Source organism: Myxocyprinus asiaticus, chromosome 4 (genome assembly GCF_019703515.2).
Source record: "Myxocyprinus asiaticus isolate MX2 ecotype Aquarium Trade chromosome 4, UBuf_Myxa_2, whole genome shotgun sequence".
In the NCBI taxonomy this organism is placed as follows: Eukaryota; Metazoa; Chordata; class Actinopteri; order Cypriniformes; family Catostomidae; genus Myxocyprinus; species Myxocyprinus asiaticus.
Window position 1 is genome coordinate 944,827 of NC_059347.1, and position 23,316 is coordinate 968,142.

Here is a 23,316-nt window from a genome sequence, read left to right on the forward strand (position 1 = left end):
TTTGGCTCTCAACTGTTTGGATTCCTGAGTTGACGCTTGTCTGATCACTTTAAAATGACAGTAAACTCCCATCACAGCAGTGACATGAAACACACACCAACTGTGTACATCACTATTCTGTGTACAGCATACATAATCATTTTTACTAAGCTAATCCTTTCCGCTAGTAGTCAGTGTATAAGGACACAAAATTTCAATAAAACGTTATTTTGTTATGTGGGTCATTCTACAATTCACTGACATACGGGTCATGCTAAATGAGTTTAAAAGTTCTGATGTCAGGCCGGTTAAATGACCTGGTCAGGGTGGAAAATAAGCTTAAGCATAAGTGGCCCTTAGTGGCTCAAACGGGGAACCTGTAAGCGCATTCAGCACTAATACTCAAGTCCCAGACTGGGATCGTCTCACACCACGCAGGAACATACTGCACACAGAAAAACCACCCAAGGGGTCGTAACTGGTCAGTGCAGTACACTTTAAGCATGCATGGAATAAGTCCTGCATCCAAACACTTGCAAAAGCAGAGTATTGTTTGTTTGGGGCATCATGCTGGATCCTCACCCCAGGAGGGTTGAGGGGGTCCTGGCCTGTAGTATGGTGTCAAGCACTGACTGCGACTGACCCATGTATGTCAGATGAGTCCGTTCAGGGGCCAAGCATGAAGTCTCCACAGCTCCGGTTGGAGCAGATCCCTCCTCGAGGGAATTTCCTACGGGGAAGCATCCAACAGCTATGCCTGGGTGTTAGGCGACATGGTTTCTCTGTCTTCCCAAACCTTACACAGCACTTGGTGTAGCAAGTGGACTGGAAGGAATGCACATTTGAGTTTCGCTGGCAATTTGTGAGCTAGGGCGTCGAGGACAGTGGAGCCTGGGTCATGGAGTACCAGAGGCGACAATGCGTGGTCTCCGGAGAGGCAAACAGGTCCACCTCGGCTTCCCAAATACCTTTCATGTGTTTCATGTGCTTGCAATGAACACAATCAATCTCAGCGAGCCCTGGCAATAAACAGCACTCATTTAGGAGGTGGCACGCAAGGCCTGGGCTGGCAACAAATCCTCTTAAATTCTGCATGTTTTATATTCCATAGTACAGGGGTACTCGATAGAAGGACAATTCAATTCAGACCGAGATCAAAATCTTTGTACTAGTTATCTGAAACTTACACATTTATGTGTGAGTATATGTGTGCGGAGCGGAAATAAAGTGCATCCAGCGCTATGCGCTTATTCCCACACTGAACATGCTTTATTCTTGCTCTGCACGTGTTGCCTCTCTCCCCACTATAGAGGTGCCGCATAAAGCCTTAACTGTACTTAGTTGAAGGCACAGTTATTATAACAAAAGTAGCTGAGACACCGCTACAGATACTGGCATCTTTCGCTTAAACACACTGCAGAAAACAAAAATGAAGCAAAATGAAGCAAAGTGAAACACTCTGTCTGATGTGTGATTCAGATGGTTCAGCTAAGCCAGGTTTGGCCTTTAAGCTATAAAGTTTTTTCTGTCTAAATTTAGCTTCATTTATAAGCATGTTAGCCTTTCATAATAAACAGATTATTGTTCTAATTTTGTGAAAATTAATCAGAGATGTCATCATGGCATGGGTGGCAAGGTAAACCTATTTATACTTAACAGTGAAGCATAAAAATACTGTTTGCTTAATTTATGTAAATTGTTTATTTGTTCGTTAGTAGATTCACACTTTAAGGAAAATATAAAAATGGTCCATTCAGACTTTTACATTTTTATACATTTTCTCTCAGGGGACACTCTTGAACACCCATATAGTATTTTTTTATCCATCAAAAGGCCTCCGATGCTATGTCCCATACATATTCTGAATGTAAAAGTATTTAAACGCTAAGCCTGGATGCTGCCATTCAGCTGTTTATCTTATTATCAGAGTTTTGAAGAGACTATTTTGACTATGTAGGATGTTTTTTTTTTTTTTTTTTTTTTTTACAAAGTACTGTTGCTACCAATGTGGCAAGTTATAAAAACTATTAAAAAATACATATTATATAATTTCATAGCCATATGACACTATGTAAGCTACGTATTATTATCCAGACCTTTGCTGGGAAGGAAATGTAGAGACCGGACCTCTTGGAACTTTAATTGATTACCCCAGCCATAGTATAATGGGAGGAGAGGGGTGTGCCAAGCGGCATCTGCTTATGAGATTGGCGAGATTCCTCTTGCGAGGAGCTCCCATAGCGTCAGCTAATGAAGCAGCATCAAAGTGACTGACTTGATCGGGAACTGGAATGTACTATTTTCCTCCATAACGCACTTGCTCCAATGTTTACCTCTCACGCCGTTGCCAACTATGTTTTTGTTATGTACATACATTCTGATGGTGATTTTGCAGGTATAAAGAATGGAGTGACTATTTGCACCCCGGAGTAAATAGCATCTGCCACACAGTGCAGCTATTTGCAACCTAATAGTTTGGTCAAACCACAGGAATATATGACAAATTAGACAACAGGTGTCGCTGCAATGGCGTGGGGTGTAAAGATGGTGTGAATGTGTAGTCCTAGCGACCCTGGTTCGATTCCGCCTTTTGTCCCACATTTTTTTCCCATCTGATTTCCTGTTTCCACTCTGAATATTTCCTTTAATACTACTAAAAATAATAGAAAAAAATTTATATAAATGTTGATTTCATTGCAGTGATTTGGTCACGGAGAATGTTGAGGAGTGCAGAGAAGGGTTTGATCCGGAGGCGGGGTCTGTTGATTGCAGTTGTTCCCGCGGCTCGGCATCGCTTGAGTGTAGATTGGTTAATTGTGGTTACTGTAAATTTATTACAGAATACCATGGTGAAACTATGGTTACTGTAGTAAAACCAAGGTTATTTTTTCTAAGATAAGGTTAAGGTTAGGTTTAGGGGTAGGGATTATTGTAGTGTATTTGTGGGACTCTAAATAAACACACTGCAGTGATGCCTATACTATATGTTAGTATTTAAATATGGGTGCAAATAGCATCTGCCTAAAAAGAAACTGCAAATGTGTCAACTGGGCTGGGTCGGCATGTTTTCACAATGAGAACCATTCAGCTGGATGGTGGAAAAGCGGCTAAAAATGTTTAAGCAGCAGCAATGGGGGCATGAGGAAATGACACTAGTGCAATAAATTTTAATTATTTAAATTCTTTAACATTTAATTTTTTAGGTCCATGGCAGTAAGTAACATTATAAATATTCCTTTCTAGAAAAGGGTACTAAAATTGTAATCAGGTGCAATTCAACATCATGAAGACCACAACTTGTACTGGGGACTTAAATGGCACTGAATTCATTTACATTTATGCATTTGGCAGATGCTTTTATCCAGAGCAACTTACAGTGCACTTATTACAGGGACAATCCCCCTGGAACAACCTGGAGTTAAGTGCCTTGCTCAAGGACACAATGGTGTTGGTTGTGGGGATTGAACCAGCAACCTTTTGATTACAGTTATGTGCTTTAGCCCACTACGCCACCACCACACTACAGTGTCATGTGCCATTTACTACTAGTCAGTGCCATTTACTACTAGTATATATATATATATATATAAAAGCAATAGACTTTATTCACAGTAGTGCCATCTTTGATATTTGATGTCAATGAAAATGAGGCTGTGAGGGACAGATGTACGGTCTTTTCAATGGCAAACACTGTAAAGCTTATTTTTCTAGAGTTTTTGTCTGATGAATTTTCTTTTTGTCACAGAGCAATCCAAGACACTTTAAACAACAGTATAGCCCATTGAAGGTACTGGAAGTCTATCCCTTATAGGCTCATTGTCATTCCAGTCAGAAATTAAAGATGCAACACTAGGGGCCATGCTACAGTCCTCACCCCACTGCATATCATAACATCCTTTAGCGACTGTATTTGTGTTTATAGTCATCACGTGACCTATAGCACACTATTACTAAAGTTAGTAATAACTTTTACATGATAATGACCAAACACAGGATATTTAAGATGTCCATGGCCTGCTGCAGCCTTTTTTCAGTCTTTTCTGCAATCTAGAAATAGAATGAACTATAACAACATTTGTGCAAACTGAGCTTTACGTGCCACGTTCTACGTTTCACACAGTTACCTGGTGAAATGAACACTAGCGGCGCTACAACAACTGTGTATTTTATTCACTTTCACACAAATCACGACTACAATGGATGAATATGACTTTAACACGTATTTATCACTCTATTACTCACACACTGCTATGTTATGATATCGAAACACTTTTACTGTAACGCATCATTTGAAAAACGACACATTTTAACGCTTGTATTACAGACTCATCTACATTTACACACTTATTCAAATGTGATTAGCTTGTGCGCTAGCTCACCTGGTATAGTGTTGGACTTTGGACTTGCGTTTTGAGTCCAGCCAAACAAGCAAGTTGACATGTGAGACAAAAGTGTCATAGAAGCAAAACAAAATGACATGGTTACTTCAGAAAATGTTTCATGTGGCATTTGCTTTTAGGACACTATCGGTTTGGTTGAGGTGTTGGTTGTCTTGTTCACCTCTCATTTGCTTGTAGGACATTATAGGTTAGGTTTAAGTTTTAGGTTAGGGAGGTACATTTTCACTTTTAGCGCCCCCTGCTGGACATTTCATTGGGGAACTGAAGTGAAACGTATAATGTTATCTCCTTATTGAAAGGAGGTCGAACACCTTAATAAGTAGACACATTTCCAATCTCTCTGTAATAGCCAAAGTATTGAAATCTTTGGTTATAAAACAGATTAAAGATTTGTTTATGCAATTATTCAGTATTGTCTTTGTATCAGTCAGGTTTTTTTTTTTTTTTTTTTTAAATCGTGGCACAGTTGCTGGTGCTATGAAGGTAACAAATTACATCATTGAAGCTTTAAATAATAAACAGTGTTTGTCTCTTTTTATTGATTTATCCAAAACTTTTGATACAGTGGACCATGATCTTTTAATACAGCGTCTGGGTGATTCAGGCTTTTCTGATAATGCAATATGATGGTTTTCTAGCTATCTTATGGACAGAACCCAGGCTGTTAAGCTTGATGATCTATCTGATGCTTTGAGAGTATGTAAAGGGGTACCACAAGGATCAGTTCTTGGTCTGCTTTTATTTTTTATAGGTAGCCAAGTGGAGAAATTTCATGAAATTTAACTCTAGGCATAAATTGGACGTGGCCCCTTTAAGAGTTTTGTGACACCTACTTTCTGGCACAAGGTGAGAATATACATTGCGCAAGAGAGCTCATGGTTTTGTTCATTGGTTGATAATTCTTTGGGTAAATATAAAAGTTCACACAAGATGCTTATAAATTGCAATAAATATGTGTTCAGAAGAGTCATATGTTAAAACTGAGTGTTTGTTATGGGTTATTTTTAAGGATGCATATGGATTGCATGTGTGGAGTTTGACCAATTTTTGTGCACATGTGAGGACTGGGTATGTACATTTAGAATTAATCATATCTTATTTAATGATTTATAGCCCAGAGTCTCTTCCAATTAAGTGAACGTGTAATGTGAATTCTGTTGTTTTAAACCATTATACATGTCCTTAAAGCCTGGTTGATTGATGGTTTAAGCATGTGTTAAATGCATAAAATGCTGCGAATGATATAAACATGTATTAAGGTGATGTATACTGAAGCATATGGGTAGGCTAATGCCCTGTTTGTATTTTCTCTACCCAGGGGTGTGTCCAGGATTTTTTGCCAGGGGTGGCAAAAGGGTGGCTAGAGACGTGTAAGGGGTGGCATCCAATGATATTTTTATATCTGTTGTTTCTTTGCAACCCACCGGCTACATATATAAATTGTTTGGGGTAAAATATTCCAAATTATGCTCTCCATTTTTATGCTGATGATATTGCAATCTATTGCTGTGAATCCACCATAAGCAAAGCTTTTAAAGGTGCATTCAGTAATTTGGGGCTAATTTAAAAAGTTTTACACATTAACAAATGAATTGTGTTTTTGTGAAGAGTGATATAAATGGTGCACACTCACATGAGATGAAGACTGTACTTATAATAGTTTTCTATAAAAAGTGTTTTTATTATACATGGTGCGGGTCAACCCCTTCAAAGTGTTTCACCATGCTGAAATGACATGGTCCGCTGTGTTTCAGTAAACGTCGAAGAAGAAAATCCTTGCGCTCATTGGCTGCTGCCTATGTAGATACGTTTGGCTATGCTTATTTAGCACACAGTTTTGTTTGGTAATGTGAAGAGCGAAAAGAACACAATGAACCATACTTATTTACCGTGTTTTAGCAGCAGAGACAATGGGAGATTCGAAGCAAGAAAACAGAAAGACCGGCAAAGGCAAAAAACTAGAGTAAACATCGGTACGGCATACACAAGGTGGAAAGATTTGATGATGGAGAAAAACATGAGTAGTAATGCCGAGGTTGCTTCTTTTTTGTTGGACAGGTAAGAAATGTTTAATTGTTTAGACCACTCTCTAAAATAGTATCAGTGGAATTTACAGAAAACTCATACAAGTTTCCCTCGGACTTTTTAAAATTACGCGTGTAGTCCATGTATGTTAGTAAATGGACAGTTTTCAGCTGTGTTTACAATTGCAACCAGAAAGCAACCTGTAATTTTATTTTCTTTATCACAGCTATATTAAGGGGGGCCCATCTACCTCCACCTCTTTGAAACTGCATTTCGTCTTTATTCGTTTAGCATCTTGGCACAGCGATTGATGTGGATTTTTTGTAAACCATGACTTTGAAGCATTCGTTTTGTTTCCAAGCAACCAAATACAATATTCATGGAAATTTGATAATAAAAAACAATTCCTATCTTTCCTGTACCATAATATTCTGTATCGCTAGATAATTGAGGTTTGTTTCACACTAAGCAGTTCTCTAATAAAGGTAATAACTGTCTTTAGAAATAACGTGAAACGTTGACATTCTCCAAAGATTACTGATTTGAGGGACAATAATAATCTGTCCTTAACTGTAGAAGTCTGTTCGCTTGAATTCTGACGTTTTTTTAGGCAAAGAAATTATATTATAGTAGTAATAAATAACTTTAGAAATTCTCAAACTCAGATATTTTCCAGATGCAAATGATATTCCAGAGCTGGCGGGGACAGCAGAGACGATCATGCTTATCCACATTGATAGATGGCAGTACAGCGTTTAACACCACTGTCGTATCGGTACTTAAAGTACACAAAGAAGAGCAATGCTAATGCTAGCTAAAAAACTACTGAATGCCCCTTTAAGTATTTGCAAAATGATTTTGATGTGATACAAGCTCAGCCTTATCAGTGGAAGCTAGTGTTAAATGTGGATTAAACTAAGCTTATGCTTTTTACAAATTCAAGGAATGTTAAATGGACTGAAAGAATTGGCACTCTTGCAAAAATGGTGCCATGTAATGTTCATGAGATCAGGCATCAAATTACTACCATGAACAAAAGTGAACTCATGAAAGATGTTCATTCTGAATTAGTGTTATGGGGAAAGCATTCTTCCTTTATTGTGCACATGATCCAACAAAACAGTGAAGAGTAGTGATCTGGACACAATGATTTCACTTCACTATCATTTTGGAACAGCATTCGTTTTAGACAGACTGAGAAGTTAAAGCACTTAAACAGAAAAATAAATGATTAAACATATAAATAAAACAGATATAAAAGACCATGAAGGCAAGTCAGCTCACACTGATTAAGACAAATAAATAATTTGCTGAACTGAAGGAAATGGGGAAAACACAGCGCCACCTTCTGTCATGAATATTCCTCTCACAGACATTCTGTCAGTCATGAATTATGCAAAAATCAAATGAAACATTGCGATTTCATTTCTGAAAGCATTTCTTATTTTAATATAATCAGCTGTAAATGGAGTTTCTGTTTCCTTGCTTGCACGGAGACAAACTGATCATCGATAATAACTGTTTTCCCAAAAATGAGATGGAAGCACTTGAAGATATGTGTATATTAAATGTGACAAACACATTCTTTAGTGGAAACAAAGACAATATAAAACAACACAGAATGTCTTTAAACTCAGATTCCCAGTGTCACAATTACACCACAAACATCTGCACAATACAGGGCTCAATCTCAGCTCAGAGTTCACCTCAAAAAGACAAAAAATAAAATAATAGTTTTAGCAATATTATTATAATTTGCATTGTAACATGTATTACAGTAATGAGGTTTTTTTGTGCTTAGTTGTCATAAGCAGTATACTGTAGTACTGTACTGCAATTCTGAAAATCATTCTGTCTGGACAGTTTTTTTGTTTATTTAAATCAGCATTAATGAAAGTCAGCTGTTATTATGCAATTAACATCACGCTATTACAGCCAGATGAAAGCAGGTGTTATGAATTTTATTTAAAAGAGATGTTTGTGTACATTTCTATCGATCATATCAGATAGAAGAGTCATATATCCAGATGTGTGATGCCAGCATGTTTAAGAGATGATTCGGGTGTCTGAATCACAGTGATGGTGTACAGTCCAGATCATCCTCAGCTATTTAGCGCTCAGAATCGGCCCGCAAGATCGGATTGCATTCAGCAGTGATTTCGTGGGTCTGTTTGCACTGTTGCCTGATCTGCATAATTCCTTTAGTGAATCGAGTAGGGCTCGTATTGATACAGATTTCCAGATTCTATTCCATTCTGATTCACTTCGATTCGGATTCGATATCAAGACTGATTCATATATATGTATGTATGCATATATATATATATATATATATATATATATATATATATATATATATATATATATATATATATATATATATATATATATATATATATATATATATATATATATATTAGTTTTTTTAATTTATTTTTTTAGTTTGCTTATATATGAAATAAATTCTCCCAGATAATGCTGTTATTTATACAGTGGACCATCTAACTAAGTACATTATGGGAAAAAAAAATTCTAATTAGATTTTTAGCTTTTAAAAAATGACCAAATCTATGTATTCCATCAATAAATAGGATATTATATTGCATCTATTATATTTTTATACATGTTTATTGTTTACAAGCATAATTTGTACTATTTACGTATTTACACTGATTTGCTAAACACACGCTAAAAAACATTACTGTCTCTTTAAGACAACCGGCAGTTCTGTAAAGAGCGTCTGTAAAATCACAGACATGTTTAGGCATATAGTGCAAAATTTGGTTGCAAATGTGTGCGATTTCCTCTCATTGTAGTAGAGGGTTGCGAATAGAGTAAAATATCAATCTTAAGATTGAAGTATCAATATCGTTCAAATGAAAATCATGACATCGGAAAATCGATATTATTTCCCAGTCCTAGAATCGGGTGCTAAACCAGCGCAGACGGCATGTGCAAATAACTGGCTGTAATTTAATCAGATTGAATTTGCCCCTGAATATCGATGTCTAGATGAGGTTAAAGCTTTACGTCTAAGTCGATGTTGTCCACGCTGGGTATCAGCACTTCCTCCTCTTCCTGTATACTGTGCAGGACAGGGAGCTGGTAGAGCTTCATGGACATCAGGTCATGATTGTCTGAAACACACACACAGTCTGTCAGTAAGAGTGTGTGTCAGTGAGAGAGTCAAACGTCTGATGGCGTCTCTCCTCACAGATCTCCAGTGTTGGCTGAAACGCTGAAGTAAAGGTCCTGCGTGAGCTGAACGCCCAGAATATCCAGACAATCCCTACACTCATGCTGACTGTCGATATCCATCATGATCTACACACACACATAGATGAATGTAAGACAGAACAGTCTCTCACATTGATTTCAGAGTTACTGAATTTTAGAGTTCAGTGTTGTAGATGCGTCTCACCGGGAGTCGCCGCCGCCGCACGTATCTGATGAAGATGGTATCACGTTTCTCATTTCGCACAATTGCGTTACGGCTGCTACTTCAGTCAGCCGACCGTCACGATCGTGATCGTAGCTGATGGTGCCGTTGCCCACCACTGTCAGCATGTACTGAAATATTCTCTGATACCTGACAAACACAAAGAGAGATGTGCAAGAACTGATGTAGATGTGTGACGTTCATGTGCATACATACATAATCACAACACTGATGAGAGCGCTGGGCAGACAGCTCACACTCACTTCATATCATAACACATGAACGTGTCCAGTAAATATTGACAGTTCGACAGTAAGTTTACTGCTGTACTATCAGGTCAGACAGTCAAAACGTTCCCTGGTGTGTGTTACCTGTGTGCAAGATGTGTAACTCTTCTGAGCCTAAAAACACAGAAAATCACTCAATGTTCACTCATTAAACACACTGATGTTCCTCTAACTGTACAAGAAGAGACTTTTCAATCATAAAATGTACATATATTTGAAATAATGAAATTAATTCCACACTCACTCAAACAGAGAATAAAACACACACATATGGGCATTTCTTTACCTTCTGGCATTTTCATGTTGTGGTTGATTCTTATTAAAACAAACAGATTTCAACTTTTTTTTCATATGAAAGTCTCTAACCTCCTGAGACCAGAGCATGACTGCTGTGTGCATTTTTAAGTAATACCATGCTATAGAAAGTTTTTTCATCAAATTATATATTGTGTTTCCAGCAGTGTAGATTATTCATGTTTCTGAGACATTACAGCTTATTTTCTGTAAAGCAATTCCAAGCTTTGGAACAATGTGTCTTGAAAGAAAAAAAAAAAAAACTATACAAATAAAAATGATTTGACTTTGTTACAGTCTTATTGTCTACATTGGCAAATAAATCTCAATCTTTCCACTGTCAAACAAACAAGTGATAGTCAGTGCTTAACCAATCAGAAATTAGCATAATTCATTCTGATTCAAAGTAATGTCCAGCATCATCCAATCACTGCCAGCCATGTTAAATAAAATGATACATTATAAATTCTGAATCTAAGTACTGATTATCATTGTCTCATGTCTGTCAAACATGTTGAGTGATCCAAACATCATCTGCAGCCTGAAACTGAACTTTTGGTCAGATTTTAGGAGTAAATGCACTAAGCTGCATAGAAAGCTATAGGATGCTCCCTTGCTCCCTATTTAGTGAATGACTTAAAGAGGCCCTATTATGGGAGTCACGTGGCACCATGTGAGGTTCGGACGTGTGAACGGCAAGCTCTGCACACTTTTCTGGTTTTAATACTTTTTGTGTCATAAACCAGTGAGATTCGATACACCCTGATTCTTAACTGTTCTATGAAGACAATATGTCAAAGAATTCAAAATCCTCGGGCTCTGGAGACATTAAAAGACACTTATGTGCTCAAGCTGAAGCCCCTGAGCAGCAGGTCGTAAGCCAGGGAGTCGATTTGGCCAGTGAGGTGAAGGAAATTCGGCAACAATTGATGAACGTGTCGGCAATGCGACGAAGGTTGTTGCTGACTTGGAGGAGCTTGCTGTAATACATCGATTGATCACTGCCATGGAGATGAAATTCACTGAGATGGTTACAGGAGTGGCGGATGTTGAGAAACGGATAGATTATCTGGAGTCATCAGAGAGGGAATTAGCTGCTAATCCGCTAGCGACCAAGGCAGATTTGGAGCGTGTCTGGGAAAAGTCGGAAGATATGGAGAATCGTAACCAACGAAATAACGTCCGAATTATTGGAATTCCTGAGGGCGATGAAGGTCGGGATATGGTGAAATTCCTGGATGGGCTCTTCCCGAGTCTGCTCGATATAACAGGCCATAAGCTGGAAATCGAGCGAGCTCACAGGGTTCCGGCTCGGAGATCCGCTGAAGGAGACAGGCCCCGATCAATTCTGGCCAAATTTCTGAGATCATCCGATATAGATCTTATGTTGCGTGAGGCGAGGAGTAAAGGAAGGCTTTCTTGGAAGAACCACAACATTTTCTTGTTCCCAGACTTTGCAAATTCGACAAGAGAAACGTGATCGATTCAAGGAATGCAAGAAACTCTTACATCAACGGAAGGTTGCTTTTGCACTGATGTTTTCAGACAAATGAGAACAGATGCTAAGGATGGCCGCAAAGTATTTACATGTCCCCAGCAAGCATTGTCCTTCATAAAGTCAATGGAGTGAGTAAGTTATTTTGTTGTACTCACGTTGCAGCCGAGTGGGCCTGACTCACTGAACATTCACTTGAATCCGAGGAAACTGGGCGCCTTTTTTGTTTCTTTTTGTGCTGGTTCCACCTAGCGGCTGGAGTTTGTTTTGTGGAATAGCACTCCTTTGGGACAGTGTTGTGGATTAATCTGCACGTTCTTTGTGCTTATGCCTCCTATTGGTTGGAGTTTGTTTTGTGGAGTATTTCTTGCAGGACATTGGAGTAATTGGGTCATTTGTTGCACTCATGTAGCAGTCGAATGGGCCGGCTCACTGAACATTCGTTTGACTGTCTGAGCAAAGTGAACAATTTTTTTTTGTTTTTTGTTTTGTGCTGGTTCTGCTTGCGGCTGGAGTTTGTTTTATAGAATATACTCTCTCACAAAATTTTTATAGAAACACCAGACTTGAGCAGTCCGACGGTAAAGTTGTCGCATTTGATTGTTGCACTAATGTTGGAATGTGGTCTTTATAATTTTATTTTTGACAAACAAACAATCTATTTTTTCTAATATGTCAAATGTTAATATGAGTGGATTGTCTCTCTCCACGAGGAATGTGACTGGGTTGGGGCACCCCATAAAAAGAAGGAAGGTTATTTTCTTAAACGTAAGAAATATGATATAGTGTTTCTTCAAGAAACGCATCTTTCCCCACAGGAAGCTGAAAAATTTGGGAAGATATGGGGTGGACGTTTTCTTTAGTGCTGGCTCAAGTAAGAGCAGGGGAGTCATTACATTGATAAGTAGGTATCTACAATTAAAATGTCTCAAATAGACTAAAGATAAATTAGAAAGAGTCATTATTGTTTTAACAGAAATTCAGGGGCAAAGGTTGATTTTGGCTAATATTTAATATTTTTAGTGAAGCAAAATTGTGTAAGGCCCCTAGAGCAACATTGACGCTTCACATGATGTGTAAAAATCTTGGTCTGCCGTGCGACTCTAGAAGAAACATGCTCTGTGTGCATGTGCAATGATTCGAATAATACAGGAAGTTTAAGAGATATCTTAATCTGGCAATGTGATCCACGGCCTGCTGGAAGCAATGACTACCACATCTATGTTGGTAATCTGCCTCCCGATATCAGCACTAAAGATGTTGAAAATGTGTTTAACAAGTACTGAGCCATTCGAGACATCGATCTGAAAAAACGGCAAGGTGGGCCTCCATTCACCTTTGTTGAGTTTGAAGACCCCAGGGATGCCGAAGATGCTGTATATGCCCGGGACGGCTATGACTATGATGGCTATCGCCGTCAAGTGGAGTTTCCAAGGAGTGGACGGGGTATGGGGAGAGGAGGTTTTGGAGGAGGTGGTGGTGGCAGCGGCGGTGGGGCTCCTAGGGGTCGATACGGACCCCCATCCAGGGAGTACAGCGCAATTGTTTCAGGGCTTCCACCAAGCAGTAGCTGGCAGGATTTGAAGGATCACATGCGTGAAGCAGGTGATGTATGTTATGCTGACACTTTCCGAGATGGAACTGGTGTGGTGGAGTTTGTCCACAAAGATGACATGACCTACGGCGTTCGAAAACTGGATAACACAAAATTCTGGTCACATGAGGGAGAAACTGCATACATCCGTGTGAAGGTGGACCAAGTTATGGAAGATCAAGGTCAAGGAGCCGCAGTCGCAGCAGAAGTCATAGTCACAGCAATAACCGCAGCTGAAGCTACTCCCCACGGTGCAGCCGAGGATCCCCACAATACTCTCCTCGGCATAGCCGCAGTCGCTCTCAGTCCTAAAGCACTCCACTCCTCACCTTTCTGGTGTAACTCATGAGTGGAGCTGTTGACCTGTTGTTTGATTTTACAGTTGTTACACATCAACCCCATGCTTTAATTTTACCCCCTTTTTCGTGAGACAATTGTGGTCTTATGAATGTTGTGTTCCTGTTCTCTTCTCACCACCCTATTTTTCTTTTTGTCTTTTTTTTTTTAACACATTTCAAACTGACTGCATTTTACTTTTGTTTCCCCCCATGATTTACATTTTTTTTTTATAGTAATTGGAAGTCTTTTTCATAGGCTCCTGATATTTTTGTAAATGTCATTTATGAAAGTTTCATATGATAACTGATTGAACAATAGCTATGTTTTATGCCGTCTTCCTCTAAATCTGACAAAACTGGTTTGTAATAAAGGATTACTAAATCCAAAATAAATAAATAAATATTCGTCTTACAGATATTTGGAGTCATTATTGTTTTAGCAGACATTCAGGGGCAAAGGTTGATTTTGGCTAATATTTACGCACCTAACGCTGATGATCATGGCTTTTTTATAGATCTTGAAGGGATGTTGCATGCTGCTGGCACACCTCATGTTATAATATTGGGAGGAGACTTTAATCTTTTGATGGACTCAGTCCTTGATCATAGTGAAGCAAAAGTGTGCAAGCCCCCTAGAGTAACATTGACGCTTCACAGGATGTGTACAAATCTTGGTCTTACTGATATTTGGAGACTTTTGAAACCATCTGGTAGGGACTATAAATTTTTTTCATCAGTCCATAAGATTTATTCTAGAATAGATTTTTATATATATATATATATATATATATATATATATATATATATATATATATATATATATATATATATATATATACATATATATATATATACATCTAAGTCCCTCATTTCATCTGTTGTTGATTGCTCATTTGGAAACATTTTAGTCTCAGATCATGCCCTGATGAGTTTAGAGATGTTGCCACATAGGGAGAAAAAGAAATCATATAGTTGGCGCTTTAATGTATCCCTTTTGCAAAAACCTGATTTCCAACAAATGTTAAAGACTGAAATCAATGTTTATATGGAGACCAACTGGTCCTCAGTATCCTCTGTGGGCGTGGCTTGAGAGGCACTTAAGGCAGTTCTTAGGGGTCGGATCATACAGTATGCCTCATTCACCAAATAATCCAAAGCAGTTGGATTGGAAGGGAATATTTAAAGTGCCGAAGCAGAGCTGGAGCGCCAAGTGTCATCTGAAGGCCTCAGTATTATATCTGTATTTCAATCGGGTCAGTTCTCTGTTTTGTTGTGAAAGGTGGAGTTTTGGCTATTCAGGACAAGACAGTCATACTTTGAGTCAGGGGACAAAGCAGGGAAGCATTTGGCTAGATAAATAAAGCAAAGAGAGTCTTTTTTTTTACCATTCCCTCAGTGAAATCTGCTGGTGGTAAAATATTTACCTCGGCCATTGATATTAATAATGCTTTTAAAGAGTTCTATCTTGATCTCTATAGCTCCACGTCTTCGTCTATTGATGAAGATATTAGAAAATTTGTGGAACCATTAGAACTCCCTAAACTGATGACTAAGCAAAAAAAATTTCTTGATTCTGAGATAACCTTGGAAGAGCTTGGCAAGGTAAATAAGGCCTTACCTACATGCAAGGCTCCGGGGCCATTTTTTAGATCTTATGCTACAGAACTGGCTCCACTTTTGTTAGAAGTTTATATGGAATCATTAAAGAATGGAAAGTATACACCAACCATTACACAAGCCCGGATCATTCCGATTCTAAAAAAGGACAAAGATCCAAGCGAGTGTAAGAGTTCAACCGTCCAATTTCCCTGATCCAGCTAGACGTAAAAATAGTGTCAAAAATTCTGGCTAATCGATTAAGTAAAGTTATGACATCTCTTATACATATAGATCAGGTGGGGTTTATTCGGGCCGTAGTTCTTCTGATAACATTAGGCGTTTCATCAATATCATGTGATCAGTGGTGAATGATCAATCTCCGGTCGCTGCCATCTCACTTGATGCCGAAAAGGCATTTGATATGGTAGAATGGGATAATCTTTTTAAGTTTTTGGAAATATTCAGGATGGGAATACTTTTATTGGATGGATTAAGTTACACCCAGTAGCAGAGGTACAAACAAATGGATTAATTTCAGATTATTTTACTCTGGATTGGGGCACCCGGCAGGGTTGCCCTCTTTCCCCGTTATTGTTCTGTCTTGCCCTGGAACCATTAATAGCTGCTATAAGAAAGAAAGACGATTTTCAAGGGGTGACGGCGGGAGGTATGGCGCATAAGCTTTTGCTTTACGCAGATGATATTTTATTATTCGTCTCCGACCCCACTAGATCTATGCCTTGCCTCCACAGAATTATTAACTCCTTTTCTAAGTTCTCAGGATACAGAGTCAATTGGTCTAAATCCGAAGCTTTGACTCTGACAGCGTACTGCCCAGTAACGGCTTTCCAGCCGGGCACTTTCCAGTGGCCCAAACAGGGCATTAAGTATTTGGGCATTTTATTCCCAGAAAATTTGTGTGATTTAGTTAATTCGACCCCTTAATATAAAGGTTTTCAAGTGATGTGGGCAGGTGGGCTTCATTACATTTATCTATGATTGGGAAGGTTAATGTTATTAAAGTGAATTGTATTCCAAAATTCAACTACCTGCTACAGTCTCTCCCTGTAGATGTCCCCCTCTCTTATTTCAAGAAATTTGATAGCATAGCAAAGTCCTTCATTTGGAATGGGAAAAGTCCCAGATTGCATTTTAATAAGTTACATAGGCCGAATGACAAAGGTGGGCTAGGCCTACCCAAGATTTTGTGTTATTATTATGCATTCGGTCTCAAACATTTGGCTTATTGGTCACTTCCACCTGAGAGAGCCCCTCCATGGTTTTGTATTGAACAGGAAGTTCTTGCCCCATCTCACCACTGCAAAGCCTTTCTATCAGACTAATCGGAGAAGTTAAATTACACCCCGTTATCTCGCATTTGCAATCGGTATGGACAAAAGTGTCCAGAGTGTTTAATTCGGACATTTATTTAAATGTTGCCTTGAGCATATGGCTGGACCCAAAATTATGTATTAATAAGTCCCCTCTCTGTTGGTCAGAGTGGATTGTGAGGGAGGTTAATATGCTCAGTGACCTGTATGAGAGTGGAATGTTGAGATCCTTTGAAAATTTGGTTCATCATTTTGGGATTCCCAGATCTCAGTTCTTTAGGTATTTACAGCTGCGCCATCTGCTCTGTACTATTTTGGGAGTAGCATACACCCCCCTACAGCGGCAGAGAGTGGTGATTACCACTTTTGGAAAAGGTCATGAGGCATCAGTATATTACTCCCTGCTAATTCAGAGTCTGGGGGACAGAGCTTTAACTTCTATCAAGAGATTATGGGAGAAAGATTTAAGCTTTGTATTGGAGGAGGGAGTGTGGGCTATGATTCTAAAAACATGAAGTCTGTATCTAGAGATGCAAGGGTCTGCCTTATGCAATTCAAGATTTTACATAGATTCTATTGGACCCCTCTAGATTGTATAGGCTTGGTCTTAAAGACACACCCACCTGCTGGCAATGCCAATCAGAAGATGGAGACACAACCCATGCTTTTTTGGTGGTGTGTAAAGATCCAAGAATTTTGGTTGAAGGTTCAGAGTTTTGTGTGTGACATGTTGGGCACTCTGGTTTCGTTTTGCCCCAGACTCTGTATTTTAGACAATGGGGCGGTCATCAAAATAGGGGATAAGCACATAAAAAATTGGGTTCTGACCAGTGTTATGACAGGTAGATAGTTATTATATTCTTTATTATTACTTTTTCTTTTTTACTTTTTTTTTGTGTTTGTACTTATGTGTGACCATGGCAATGATCGTTGGTGGTTGGGGAGGGGTAGTAGAGGGAGTTAAATGTTGATTCAATGTATATTTGTTTTCTTTTTCTTTTTCAACTATTTGAATAAATAAAAAAAATTAAATAAAAAAATAAAAACAGGCACTATTATGCTTTTTGGGATTTTACCTTTCCTTTAGTGTGTAATATAGCTGTTTGTGCATGTAAAAGGTCTGCAAAGTTACAAAGCCCACGCAAAAGGGAGTTATTCTCTCCCACAGAAAACACTGCTCAAGAACTACAAGAAACGGGTGGTTTGTAGTCCAGCCATTTCTTCCGTAAAGTATCTACGTAACTATGTAACACATTTGCATAATGCCTGCCTAGGGGCTACTTTGGCCAGACCACCAGGATGAGTTGGGTTAGTGCTGTCTGTAAAACCTCTGTTCTCCATTCATATCGGACTAAAAAAGTTTGGCCACACGCATTCCAGCAAAAGATGAATAATTTAGATGCACTACTTTATTGTGAACCTAACAAAGCTTCAAGTAAATCAACAGTGTACTTGTAAGAAAGCTACAAAATTAAAACTTACCACTGTGAAACGTCCTGCTGAAGTCATGCTTGTGAAGGTGATTCGGGTCGATCAGCTTGTTCTTTCAAACGTTCATTTTCGGACTCAAACTGGTACGGCAAAAACCGACGCCACTGTTACCATAGTTACAGTAGTGTTTACAGCTGCTCAGGAAGACTGAAACTCGGTTATGATAAGGGGCATTACATTTCCGACACAACAGACTAGGCCAACTGACCAATCAGAGCAGACTGGGCTTTTCGGAAAGGGGGGCTTTAAAGAGACAGGACCTAAATCAGAGCGTTTCAGAAAGAGGATGAAAATAGGTTTAGCAGAAATGTACAGTATGAGAAAAATAATGTTTTTTGAACATTAAAGCATGCAAACCTATTCTAGTAGACACGCAAAATAAAATCATGAACCTGTAAATTAGCATAATAAGGGCTCTTTAATCTCCAGTGTGCTGTCTGTCTGCACTGGTCTCAGAACAGTTTGAAATGCTCCTTATTTTCCATGTAAAGCCTCTGAAAGAAACATGTTCAGCTTTTGGATAAACCCATTTATTCTCAATGTGATAATGCACAGTAAATATAGGATTTTTTATGGAAAAATAGCCCTATAGTCCACATCAGTGGTCATTGTGTTTAACAGCGTGCTGTTTTGTGATAAATCGCTCAGATTTTCAAAACGCCATATTGGATGAAACTAAAGACTCAAACAGGTTTCAATGTAAAAACTTAATAAGGTTTCTTTCCAGATGTAGTTTTTTTGGAGTTTCTCCCAAAGACAAACTCCGCTGAGATTGGCACCATGTTGTTTTGTCACATGACTCCGTGAATCAAATGTTTAACCCTTTACTGACAGCCCAGTGTGTCCTTAACTGAGATCATGAATGAATTAAATTTATGTCTAGTGTATAGTGAAGCCAAAACACAATGTATGCACATGAGGACGCAGGGTCACATGATGTTAAAACTGAACTGGAAACTTTTCAACAGGTCTTCATCATTTGTTTGCTCCTTTTCAGATGTCTTTTATGTATAGATTTGACTGTTTTAAACTTTAGACCCAGACTTTCAATAATAAACTATGAAAATACATTATAAAAATACAAATTATTACATGTTAAAAATAAGAAAATAAACAATGAGTGAAATAAACAAACCATTTCAGTATTTCACTTATTCTTGAGATACGGTACAAAACATGTTTAAAATCTGAGTATTATTTTTTAATACTAAATTAATTTGAAATGTCTCAGTTAATGAACCAAATAAGGGAGCAGGTTTTTATAAAAACGCTTTCTGAAAATTGACATTTATTCACTTCATAACTTACACCTTACTGTAATTTGTTTCAACTCCGTCAGACACACTAAAAAGCATGCCATTTTAATTTAATCCTTCATAAAAGAGGGTAAAGTCTTTATTTAATCATGGTGTTCAGTAAAGGAGTTAAGTGATAAAATATCTTCTATACATTTTTCTGTTTAAACACTATTCTGAAAATTCTGACGGAGTTGACAAAATTGAATATTTTTCCATCTTAAAAGGTGCAATATGTAACCATTTTCATGTAATATTCACTTTTTTGTTTTGCCAATGTGTGAACGGCTTGTAACGCAACGTAAAAAATGAGCCCTTCCCGGACTTCCTAGGTTGCCTATTAAAGCCTGTAGACTGATTTTCATGTGAAGGGAGCGGGTCGCTTTTGCTGGGAAAATCCAAAGGATGTGACGTTTATGCGTGCTCCCTAGAGCCTTGCCCCAGCGCTTCTCTTCTGCTATTCAACAGCGACAACAAACTGCAACACTAGGTAACGTTATCTTAAGAGATGGAATCCAGCAAATGTTCGGCTCCCAGCACAACACCGACTCTTACACAAACTCAGAGTAAGCCAAAAAAAATGTAAATCCCGTCTGGCTAAGTGGGAACGTGATCGAGCGAAAACAAGAGTGAACATCGGCAGGGCATTTGATTCCTGGAGGGAACTTCGTTCGGTTTTGGGGATTAAAACCGACCCTGAATTGGCTTTTTTCTTATTGGACAGGTAAGCTTACATAACTGCAAAGCATGTGAAATATAGTGCCATAAGGATTGATCTGTGTCATTTTAGCTAAACTACAATAACACATGAAATGAATGCTAGACAATGTTCAAGATAATGCAAAAAGACCCATTCATTAGTGTAACGTAACTTGGTTATACAGAAAATAAATACATTCTATTATTATAAAACAATAGCGCATCGATATATCAAAATGACAGTTGTGATGGAATCACATCAATACTGAATTGTGTCAACATATTTATAATGTACAGTCTATTTTATACACAGAGTATAAAAGTGACTTATACTCTGACCGGGGCTGGGGGGTGTCATTGCCAGAGGCGCATGGATACAAAAGTGAAGGGGAGTGGATACAGTGACACCCGGGACAGAGATGTGCGGCTGTGAGTGGGGTGTCCAATGGGGTGGCCAGGCTTCTGTCCAGGCCACCCCTGCCACAGAGTACTTTTTAACAGTTTTGAATAGGTAGTATCAAGTAAATACATTTACTAACGTGATCGTTTTGATGAAAGGGTACAATGCTGCTCAAGACCCCCCCACAGGTAAAAGACCAATGTATGTTATTTTCTCCAAACATTAGATGGCATAAAAATGTTACAGCACCTACCTAAACCCCTGTAACACTGTGGGATTGATCTGGTAATTTTAGCTAACTTGATCTTGCCTGCTAACGCTGACGAACTGCAAGCTAAATAATTTCAACGATCTTCTCTTTATACTAAAAGTCAGGTATACAGGGTAAATTTAAGCAAATACACTGGTTTCTTGATCGTAGTACAACATATGACATACAAAACATACAATAGTGCAACATATACCTGTCTGGTATAGTTCAGTAGTATGTAGCTGTGTGTGTGTATCTGTATGCTATGTTAGCTGATAAGTAGTTTTAGTTTAGTCTCAAAGTTTGTAGTAAAACAATCATAACTGTAATTTGAATTATGCTACCTCATCTGTCAGCATGATGCCAGTGGATCACGTTCAGTCTCTTTGTACGTTATGTCATTGTTTTGGTTGATGCTCGCTTCCCTACGGAGTGTGTGCACGAGCACGAGCAACAGTTAGCTGGCTGCAGTACACTTAATGGCCACAGGTGTCATTAATAACAAGGGTTTCTGAATCTTACATACTGCATATTTAACCATGTGTTGTACACTAGTGTCGTTTTGTTTTTTTTCCTCAGTTAAAGGTGCCTCTAACCTAAACTAAAAAGCCAAATTTATCCCACAATTTTAACAGAAATGTCACAATGGGAATGGAGTTGACAAGTTGAAGCAGTGACCGCAGAGACCTAAACATAGTTTAAAATAGAAAACTTACCACGTGTCCTACTGTTGCATCCACCATGAGCAGGAAGTGGGAAAGGGGTACTCAGTTACAGCTGACCATGAAATTGTCCGATTTATTCAGGAAAAAAAAAAATTAAAAAAACTGACGGAGTTGACGCAAAGTGAGGACACAACTTTGATAGACAGTTTATGGAAAATATAATTTAAAATGTTTGATATCTCACAGATCCCTACCTTTCACTCGATATTTATGTTCATGAATTTTTAAACACTTTGTTTGGCAGTTTAACATTGTGACCACTTGCTGAGGGACAGGTTAAGTTACATGTGCTTCTAAATATAGAGCATGCATTTAAAAACAATAATGAAATTTAAAAATATAACTAATAAATGCCCGGAGAATACACATTTCCTTTAGATTGAACTTTCAGTATTTTTATTATGAAATCCTTTATTTTAACAAAGGCAGACATGTTTTGTTCCTTATGTCAGGAATCAGTGATTTATTGTATGAAAATGATTTCTATCAATGTTTCAAAATTACATCATTTCCATCACACCAAACAGTTTTGCCCCTAATAAAGTTTTCAAAAGTTAGTGTACTTGTTAACCAAATGGACAAACGTGTCAGTGAAGAGATGAAATATGAGACAAAACAATGACAAATCAAGGAAAACATCCCTTTATTATAATTTGTTAATTTAAGATTTTTATTAATCATGCTGTCATTTTGCCAAGTTATGTAAAATTATCTGAAAATATGATTTACTTAGGATACATAAAATGTTAGCTATGAAATTATTCTAATCAAAACAAAGGAGTCTGTCATTTTATTTGAAAAAAAGAATTCTATTAAACACAATGCAGAATTTGAGATGTGCTGGAAATGATTTTTCATGACTTGAATGACATAAATCTCCTGTGAAGCGTGAACACACACTTATGGACATTGTGAGGAGACAAATTAAATCAGCTAGAGAGTGTGAAACATGTTCTTTACTTTCTAGAAGTCCACAGTGATAAAAGTGCCTGAAACTGAAGAAACACCCAAATATGTTTGATATTAAAATATACATCAGTGAGTGCTTGTTTGGAGTGTTTTAATGTTTGTACCTCCAGATGTTTCTCCTCATTAGGGTAAGTGTCCACAAACACAGAGACCAGTGACGAAATCTGTTTCCAAACACTGAACCTGCGCACGCGGGATTGATTGGGACTGCTGAAGACCGGAGGCAACGTCACGGCGAGTGCACGGAAGTAACATCTGCTGGTGGCAACTAAGGCTGCTAAAGTCGCATACGTCATCGAGGCTGTCTCGTTTCAGAAAAGCAGGACACTTTGAATACATCATTCGAACGCGACCTTCTTTCACGGGAATTCAGAGGATGCATGAGGTGTATCCTTCGTGGGCACTCACAACCCACAATTCTTTGCTTCAACGGAAATGTCTATTTAAAAAAAAAAAAAAAAGAAATTTACGCCAATTTGCCCGTAAATGTTCAAACGCAAGGAATGTTAATTTCCAAGTTGAAGTACCTCAGCAGATGTAGAATTATATTCATATATAATTAAAATAAAGTATTAGACTAAAAGCACACCTGTAAAATCTATTTTCTTTCTCTTTACATCATTATAACTCTCCTAAAATTGACCTCATACATTCCCTTCTAAAGGGACTTTGTTCCCTTCTCACTCAAAGCACTCGCACTTGTTAA

General features: G+C 38.2%; 2 pseudogenes; one reads left to right on the forward strand and one right to left on the reverse strand.

Moving 5' to 3' along the window:
- Window positions 1-9,422: 9,422 nt before the first annotated feature.
- LOC127436289 (VIP36-like protein) lies at window positions 9,423-22,906 on the reverse strand (annotated as a pseudogene).
- LOC127436345 (serine/arginine-rich splicing factor 1A-like) lies at window positions 11,496-13,825 on the forward strand (annotated as a pseudogene).
- Window positions 22,907-23,316: the final 410 nt, after the last annotated feature.